This window comes from Cervus canadensis, chromosome 14 (assembly GCF_019320065.1).
Source record: "Cervus canadensis isolate Bull #8, Minnesota chromosome 14, ASM1932006v1, whole genome shotgun sequence".
Classification (NCBI taxonomy): Eukaryota; Metazoa; Chordata; class Mammalia; order Artiodactyla; family Cervidae; genus Cervus; species Cervus canadensis.
In genome coordinates this window covers 48,321,699-48,330,995 of record NC_057399.1, presented here as the reverse complement: position 1 = coordinate 48,330,995, position 9,297 = coordinate 48,321,699, and the positions used below count along the sequence as shown (strand labels likewise).

Below are 9,297 nucleotides of genomic sequence, written 5' to 3'. Positions count from 1 at the left end.
CTGTTGTTCATATTGACCTGATCCTTCCCTTCTGCCACAGCCTAGGCCCCAGCTATGCTGCCCTGAAGTTGGCTAACCGAGACACATCACTGTGTCAGGGAAAGCAACTTCATTTCTTTCATATTCATGACATTGAGACTTACTCTTGTTTTCTAGTTGCCCACAGAACAACTGTGGAATTTTACTTTCTAGCATAATTGCAAAGAGAAACAAAAAAAATCTAACCTCTTGAAAGTGATGCAACCCCTCGGGCTTTCTTTACTTCCCTTTCTTATTCTCACCTGATCATGAATTACAGCCAGAGAAGGAGCAGTGAAACAAATCTTGTCCAATAAGTCACTAAGTGTATATAAAATGTTTCAATGAAAAACCACACTCAAGGAAAGAAGGCTATTTCTCCTGATCTCATAGACTGGGTCTCACTGCCCCACATTCTCAGAGGAAACAGAAAAAGAGGAACAGAGATGCCGGTTGGAAACAACTGCCTGAGTAAACGACTGCAACTCAATAGATTCTGTGACATAAGCTTCCATCAAGAGACAACACCATCACTGAATCTCCTTCATCCAGCTCAGAAACTCTGAGCAGAACAAGTGTTGAAGTGTTTAAGTAAAGAGTTGAAAAATAAAAACTATACTTGGCAAAGTAAATATTATTTATCTACTAAAAGCAAAATGATTGCAGTTGGAAATTGTCTTCACCAACTTACACAAACACACTTTTGCTCTCAGCATCTGAGCACTGCTGATATTTTGGACACCTGGGGAAATGGGTCAGGAGAAGAGGAGGTCACCACCAAGACCTACAGTCCTTCACAGAAACACTCCAGGGGAGAGGATGGGGTTTAGGAAGAGAATTTATTTTCCCAACAAATAAACAAGCCCTCCACAGAAAGGGGATGTTGAGGCCACAGATGTGGTGAGCCTGCCCTCATGGAGGGAGTCCAGCAAGTGAGGAAGGGACTCACTCACTCCAGAGGACAGGCTGTGGCTCCATGTGATCTCTCCCTTGTGAGTGAGGTGCTGCTGGGGAAATACAATTATCCTGGAATTAGAGTCTCCTCACCCATGATCCCTGAGAAGAACCAGGATTCTGGTGGGTGTATTGGCCCAGTCTGTGGAGCACCACAGGTGTCCAATAAGAAAATGGTGGAAAGAAAGGGTGATGTCTGTAATAGACCTGCCCTCGTGGTTCCCTGAAGGGCAGGGATCTGCAGGAATGTGTTCCAGAAGGAAGAGAAATGTGGGAGGAGTTCAAGGACTGATAATAATCAGCTTCTTCTCTAAATCAAACACTAAGGAAAACTCATCCTTTGTTTTCAAGAGCTTAACTGCCAGAGTGATCTGGTAAATCTCTTACAAATAGGGAAACGATAGGGCTGGCAGAGCCTGGCTTCCTATGGAAACTATGAGGGAAAAAAGGAGCCTAAGAGCAAGCCAACAATGTGTTCATGGATGAGAGGACAGCGACACTTATGAATGAGAGAAAAGGGCAATAACGTGTGTAAGTACACATGTCCATCAATACAGACTTAAGACAAAGACCTTTCCCATTTGATTGAAAAATATTCATTTGGATGGGAACTTCTCAAGTCACTAGGAAAAGGAAAAATTAACAGCCTAGAAGGAAGAAAATTTCTTTGACTGTATTGAAAATACAAAACAGAAAACCAAAAAAGGAAGTAAAAGTGTATAGAAATGATTAGAAAATGAAAACTACTGTGTTCCCTATTTAATGGCCTTGCTTAGAAAGCATGGCATCAGAGAACCTACCTCAAGGTTCAGCAGACGCCATCTCCATCAGCCCAGCATCAGCCTCATCTTCCCCATGGCCTTCGTGCTTTCTCTACTGATGGCCCTGGTGCTGGTCAGCTACGGCCCTGGAGGATCCCTGGGCTGTGACCTGTCTCTGAACCAAGTGCTGGCTGCCACTGAGAAGAACCTCACTCTCCTGGACCAAATGAGGAGACTCTCCCCTCACCTCTGTCTGCAGGACAGAAAAGACTTCGCTTTTCCCGAGGAGATGGTGGAGGGCGGCCAGCTGCAGGAGGCCCAGGCCATCTCTGTGCTCCACGAGATGCTCCAGCAGAGCTTCAATGTCTTCAACACAAAGCGCTCCTCTGCTGCCTGGGACACCACCCTCCTGAAGCAGCTCTGCACTGGACTTGTTCAGCGGCTGGCTGACCTGCATGACTGTTGGCAGCAGGTGACGGGAGAGGAAGACTCTGCCCTGGGAAGGACGGGCCCCACAGATGCCGTGACAACGTACTTCCAGGGAATCCATGTCTACCTGAATGAGAAGGAATACAGCGATTGTGCCTGGGAAATCGTCAGACTGGATATAAAGAGAGCCTTCTCTCTCTTCATCAACCAGCTTGCAGGAAAGGTTAAGAATGTAGGATGGAGACTGATCTCACCTTGACATGACTCTCACTGACTAAGATGCCACATCACCCTTGTACATTTACCTGTGGTCATTTCAGAAGACTCTGAATTCTGCTTCAGCCACCAAATTTATTGAATTAACTCAGCCAATACTTGTCAGTGGTAATAAGCAAGGAGATATAAAAGTACCCAGCTGCAGGAGTATCAGTCTATAAGCAACAACTGCTTTGATGTTATTTATTTATATTTTATATATTTAATGTTACTGTATCTCAATATTTCATATTTTCATATAAAAGATGTGTGTGCTTACATGTATTGAAATTTAGAAAATATATTCCCCTTTCTATGATTCAAATTGTAATTTGTTTTATTTATTAAATACTTATCAAGGTCAACTTCTTGAGTTTTTTTATTTTAAAAAACTAAGTCCTTATTTTGTCTATAGATAGCTATCACAAAACAGTATTTGTTCACTTTATAGTGTGGAACAGTTCTATGACTTTCTAACAAATGTCTGTCAAAAGGTGGAATTCTTCAAGCTTTCTGGTGGTGCAGTTTTTAGCACTCTGAGTTTTCCCTCCAGGGAGCCTTGGTTGAGAACTAAGATCCTATAAGCTGTTGAGGGTGCCAAGAAAAAAACAGGTAGAAAGGAGATTATGAAATTGTACAAAATGGTTCATCTTGATGTCATAGGCATAACGAATCTATACTTACTCATTCATTACAGAATGGTTGATATAAATGTCTGAGGGAAGCAGTCACCTCCTGCTGGAAAGCTGAGGACATGCGGTGTGGATGGCCGCTCCTGACTCCTATTACTCTGTCTCCCGCCTTCTCCTCATCCCTGCCTCCTCAGGACTGAGCAGGTCACCCCCTCACACAGCGCCTTCACTGCCTCCATCTCAGGAGCTCCGTTCTGTGCTGATTTCTTCTAGCTGCACGGTGTAGTCAGAGTGGAAGCCACAGGAAGAGAGCCCAAGGGAAAGGAGAGTTCTAGAAATTCCAAAACCTCTGAATCCCAGGCCTGCTATTTACCAACAGTGTGACCCTGAAAAATCTCACAAACGCCCTGGTCAGTTTCCTCATCTTTAGTACGCGGACAATAAGAGTACTTTTCACAGGATTACTATTTGGATTCAATGAGTTCAGTCACACAAGAATCATCAAGCGCTCCTGGCAGAAATCATCAGGACTGTGACGATCACAGAGTGCCTGCCCGCAGGGAGGAGACAGGACAGCTGGCCTGAGACAGTGACTGGAAGGAGACACTGGAAAGTGCTAGGCCCCTGGCAAAGGTATTTTCTTTTCAGCTTGGGTGCTAGTTCCATAGTGCTTTCAATGTGAGAACTACCTTTGCTGTATGCTGAAGAGAATTCCTATTTCTGGGTTTCATATGTCTAGAAAGCACTCCTATGAGTTCATCAAACACTCTTTGAGAAAGATGAATTAGTAGAAAATGCTTTGATGTAGTACAAAGATGAATAATAGGGAAAGAATAGAGATCTCATATCAATGCAGAAAATCAAACACATGCACAGGCAGGAAGGAAAGAGCAGGTGCTGTGAAATGGATTTCTGCCCTCCAGTCCTACGGTGTCCCGGGTTGGACCCTAGTTCTCTTTTCAATAAAGCCCCTTGTCTATACTTGCTGGCAATGTCACCTCCTGGAGCTTCTGCATTGCTACTGAAAGACCAAAACCCAACAAAGAATTCAGAAACCAACTGTTACCCTCCTCATACTAAAGACATGAGAAACATTATTCGTGAATGAAGTGTGATTTTCTGCAAACTCCAACCAAGGGGCACCTTCCAGGATTGTTGCTGCCTGTGCCCTTGTCCCCACGGCAAGCCACTGCAGACACATACTTCCGTAGGAGACTCCAACCTTAGCAGGTAGGTCTGGTTCAGCCTCCGGTGGGGTCACTGCTGCTCAGTTCCCTTGGGTCTTGGTGCTCGCAAGTTTTTGTTTGTCCCCTTTGAGAATGGAGTCTTTCCCCCACAGTCCTGTGGAAGTCTTGTAATCAAATATCACTTGCCTTTAGAGTCAGATTTCCTGGGCATTCCCAGGCCCTTTGCTGGATTCGCAGACCTGGAAGCCTGACATGAGTCTTAGATCCTTCACAACAGGGAGAGAACATTATCGTTGTATTGTTTTCCAGTTTGTTGGTTTCCCAACTGGCAGGTATGGAATTTATTTTTATTGTGCCTGAGCGCCTCCTACCATCTCATTATAAGTTCTTTTTTGTCTTTGGACATGGAGTGTCTTTTTGGGTGGGCTCCAGAGACCTCCTGTGGATGGTTTTCAACAGCATTTGCGGTTTCAGTGCTCTTGCAGGAGGTGAGTGCATGTCCTTCTACTCTGCCATCTTGGACCAGAAGCTAAGCCAAAACTTTGACATTAGACCATTTGAAATACAGTGAAGCATCTCATGCACACCCACCATATCTTGGCTGAGGTTTGAACAGGAGGTTCATTACTGCAAACATATATGTTCTTTATCTTCAAATAGTATTATTTTCTAAGAAGGAGTTTAATAATTGATATGTCAATGTGCTGCACAGAAAATATTGTTATTGAGCTATATCCAAGTTCCCGCAGTAACAAGTTCCCACAGTAACACGTGCCCACAGTAACAAGTTCCGCAGGGTTCATTGATAAAAATTGATCAACAAAGATCCCACAAATTTATACATTTCATTCACCTTTTTTCAACTTTTATTATTTTAAGAATTTCTTATAGCCTGTAGTTTTCAAGATCAAAGTCTTGCTTTCCATTTTGAACTCCCCTTCCCCACACAATCCTCCATGAGGACCTTCTAACTGACAGTCCCTTAAATGAGGAGGAATTGACTCCCCAGAGCAGGAGAAAGTCTCCATTTCTTCTTCCCACCCAGCATCCTGCACAATGGTAGGATACTGCTGGTCCTCAGGGGTGTCAATAAAAGTGTAACTGTAATAATGATAATAATCCTAACGATAGTTTTACCAGTTAAACTGTTTTAAAACAACAATCTTGCTGCGTATTTTGTTTCTATATTTTGTGGGTTACTCTTGTCTTCTCAGGTGACCAGTATATTTGTTACCTGGGCATCTCTTTACTTTTCCCTCATTTCTCTGCATCATTTAGTCCAGTTGATTTTTCTGTCCTATCCTACAGTTTTCTCAGCTTTAAAATAGGGAGGAGTGGATATATGTGTACTCAGAGCTGGTTTACATGGCTGTACAGCAGAAACCAACACAGCATTGTAAAGCAATTATTCTCCAATTAAAATCAAAATAGGGATAATGAGAATACTGTACTCCATTCAATATACCATCTCATGTTATTTAATCTATATGATGTTAATACAACAACTTACAAAATTATCGTATATGAGTAAATTACATAAAGCATCAGGGACACATTAAACATAGCTGTGAGAGTTGTTACTGTGACAGGTGTATACAGAGCTTTGACCATTGTTTCATATCTACCTTAGAGAGGATTATGCCATATCTGTGCCTTGCTCAACTCTAATTTTTAAGGCAAAACTTCTACTTCTGCACGTTAGAATAGGTTAGTCTTCTCTAGGATTGTACAAAGCATATCTACACATTTTAAAATTTTACTAGCAAATGAAATAATCTCAAAGCTGTAGCAAGCACGCCGAGATATTTACTGGGCATCAAGTCACCATACAATCAGTTCATTTAGCATACAAGCTGCCTATGAAGTAGCAAATGGTATATTAAGTGGAAACCTACATTATGTTGAACACAAAAACATCTTGATTATGAATTTTAAAGCAACTTATCTGTCTGAAGTGACATTTTTATAAAACTCTCCAATGCAGGACCATGTATAAATTTGAAAGCTTAACATAAGATCCTAGGCTAAAAGAGAAGAAAAGGAAGAAAGATTTTGAAAATTGAGATTAATAATTTTAGGTAGTTACTGGGTCATAAGTTTGTCAACTACAGCTTTTGCTCAACTGAACTGAGATGAACAAAGAAGTCATTTTGAAAACATTTGCATTTGATCTTGTTTTGGCATAAGGAAAATATTTAAACTTGGTGTGAGTTTCAGACTTATTTACACATTTTAAAATAGTTTTCAACGAGTTGAACATTGAAGGAGAAATTAACCATTTATATTAAATGAAATCATTTTCCCTTTCCTGTAAGTCTCAATCTTGTCCTCAAGTCTTCCCACAAGAGGGCCCCAATATCTAAAGATGCCAGTCCAGACTGTAGGTGCCTTATCCCCTTTCCCCGCATCAGTCCTTTCCCCAGAAACAGCCCTGAATCTGAAAACACACCCCAACATGCTCTGATCTCCAGCGGTGAATCACTGCATAAACGGGCACTGGGGTAAAGCGCCCTGGCTAAAATCTCCTCCCAGGAAGGGGAGGAAGGACACAGAGGCAGGTGCAGAAATCACAGGCTCCAAGCAAAGTGACTGCAAAGCTGCCCTGGGCTGTTGGCCAGAAAAGGGAGTTTCCTCACTGCTCCCGTGGTTCCATGTGCTCCCGGGGCCCCAGCAGCGCCTTGCCCATGCCTGGGGCTCCTGCCCACTGGGACTCCCCTGTTCTCCTTGGTGGATCTAGCACTCGAGCTCAATGCGCTTGACCCGCAGGTGGTGCCCGCTGGGCGGGCAGGGCCAGTTGGTCTGTTACAGGGAGATCTGCGGTGTCCATCCTAGATGCAGAGGCAGGGGGAAGGCAGCTCTGAGCTCCTTGTAGAGCTGGAGCCCTGGGACTCAGTTACACTGAAGCGCTGAGTTTGGCGATTCCTGGTTTCTCAGAGGGTGGCAATGGTGATGATCACCATTCTCCAGGGCTGGAGAACATCACCCTCCATGTCATCAGGGAAGGGGTTGGCATCTGGTGAGCTTGGTGATCCTGCAGATGCTGGGCTGTGCCAGCCTTTATCCAGCTGTTCCCAGCAACTTCCCGCATATAAGATCTTTAAATAGGCCAGAATTGTCATTTTCTGCACTTTTCTCAATTTTGTTTTCATGGAGAAACTTTCCTTCCATCCTGGCCATCAGAGAATGTCATAGCTTTGATGCTTCTTTTGTGTTTTTACAATGGAAATGAAATATACTCACGGAAAAGTTCTTATTCCAAAAGGAGCTATTCATCTATAGGAGCCAACTCAGCTTGAAATAAAAACCTGAAGCTCTATCTAACTCACTTCTTTAGTCTAAAAGAGAACTCAAAGATGTGACTACATAGTCTGTTGTGACAGTTTAAATTGCACCAAAATAAATCTAACCACTACTCTCTGCATTTCCATTTAAGGTCTAATACATAAGGTTTGAATTTTTCCACAATGATTTTCAGGACCATAGTTCTTGCTTTCTGATGGTGTACAGATAACAGTGACATAATACGGAAAATGGGTCAATTCATACAGTTTCTTTATTCTGTCACCAAAGTGTGCTGACCACACACACATAGGTGACAATGTGCTTGGAGATGTGCATTCCAGAAGAGTCAGGCACGAATGGTGACTGCCCTCCTGGGAGCAGGGAAGAGGTCATCGAGGCAGGATGAGGAGGAAGGAGGCAGCAGGAGCTCAGAGCAGCTGAGGGCCGGTTCTCAGAGCTGATGAAGAGGAGGGCCTGGGGGCGGCAGTAATTCTACCCTCACACAATCTGGGGCTCCTGAGTGTAGCCAACACCAGACGTTCATTTCCTCTTCTAAAACATCAGTACCACTTTAGTGGCAGCCACAGAGGACATCCTTCACTTCAAATAATACAAAGTTTGCAAATTAGGCTGAGAATGTGAAACATAGTGAATGATAGCAGTCTTTCATATCAATATGACCAATAGGAACCTCTTTACTCCGCCCTCAGTCCAACCAAGAGAAACTCTGCCTGAAGAGCTCTTAACACTGTCAAGGATCTGCATGTTGAATCCCTAAGTGTTAATTCCAGGAGAGGGACTGCCCGCAGGACTTTGAAGGGGCCCAGGAGCCCACGTTTCCTTCCTTTGATCAGTGCCTGGTACAGTATGGAGAGAAATCCCACAGTACTTTAAGTTCTTTGCAGAGAAACAGATCCTAGTCTAATACAACACCATTGCTCTGTTAATAAATGAGATAAAAGAAGCAGTCCCTTTCTTCAACCTAAGTTTTAGACCACCTCTGATACTACGTTTTAAGATACAGATTGTGTTATACTTCAAAATCATACTGAGAGAAAAAGAAACCAAATTTGTAGTTAGTTAAACGAAATTTTTTTTCTAAAAGAAAATAACTGACTTAAAAAAAAATAAAAGATATGGAGAGAAGGAAATTGGCTAAAATGCTGTGTTTTGAGGCCCACCAAAACCAAAGTCTAGGAGAGGGGACTGCCCAAAAGATTGTGAAAGAGCAATCCCAAGATTCCACGCTTACAGCAGTCCTGGAATATTATGAAAACAAATCTTACAGCACTTGAATCCTTTTGCTTGGGGCCAGAATCTTGAAAAATTGTCTTACAAAATAACAGCTTGAAGAGTACTCTGTGAAGAGTACAAATGAGGTAAACATTCCCTAACACCATCCTCAGTTAGTCTTAGACCATCTCTGGTGACATTATTTTAAGACATAGATTTTTTTTTTTTTTAATGGTTAAAGAGACCAGGAAATCGGTTATAAAATGTGACAGAGGGGAGGAGGACAAGAAATGGGACACTCGTATACTTTCCCTGCCACCAGGGAAGCTGGCAACAGTACTTGTGAAGCTATTTCTTGGGTTAGTATTGGGGAATAGTAAGAAAGGACTTCTCTTGAGTATGAAATGTTAAAAGGCACCAAGTCTAAGACATCAAGATAAATAACATTGTAACTCAATATTAAAAAAATGAAAATACCAAAATCTATGTGCTAAACAAAACATCAAAATTTTCAAGAAAGACAAGAAATGCCCTTTCATTTGCAAG

At 42.6% G+C, this 9,297-nt stretch overlaps 1 pseudogene; it reads left to right on the top strand.

The window, feature by feature from the left end:
- The first annotated feature begins 1,827 nt into the window (after positions 1-1,827).
- Positions 1,828-2,398, top strand: LOC122453321 (annotated as a pseudogene).
- Positions 2,399-9,297: the final 6,899 nt, after the last annotated feature.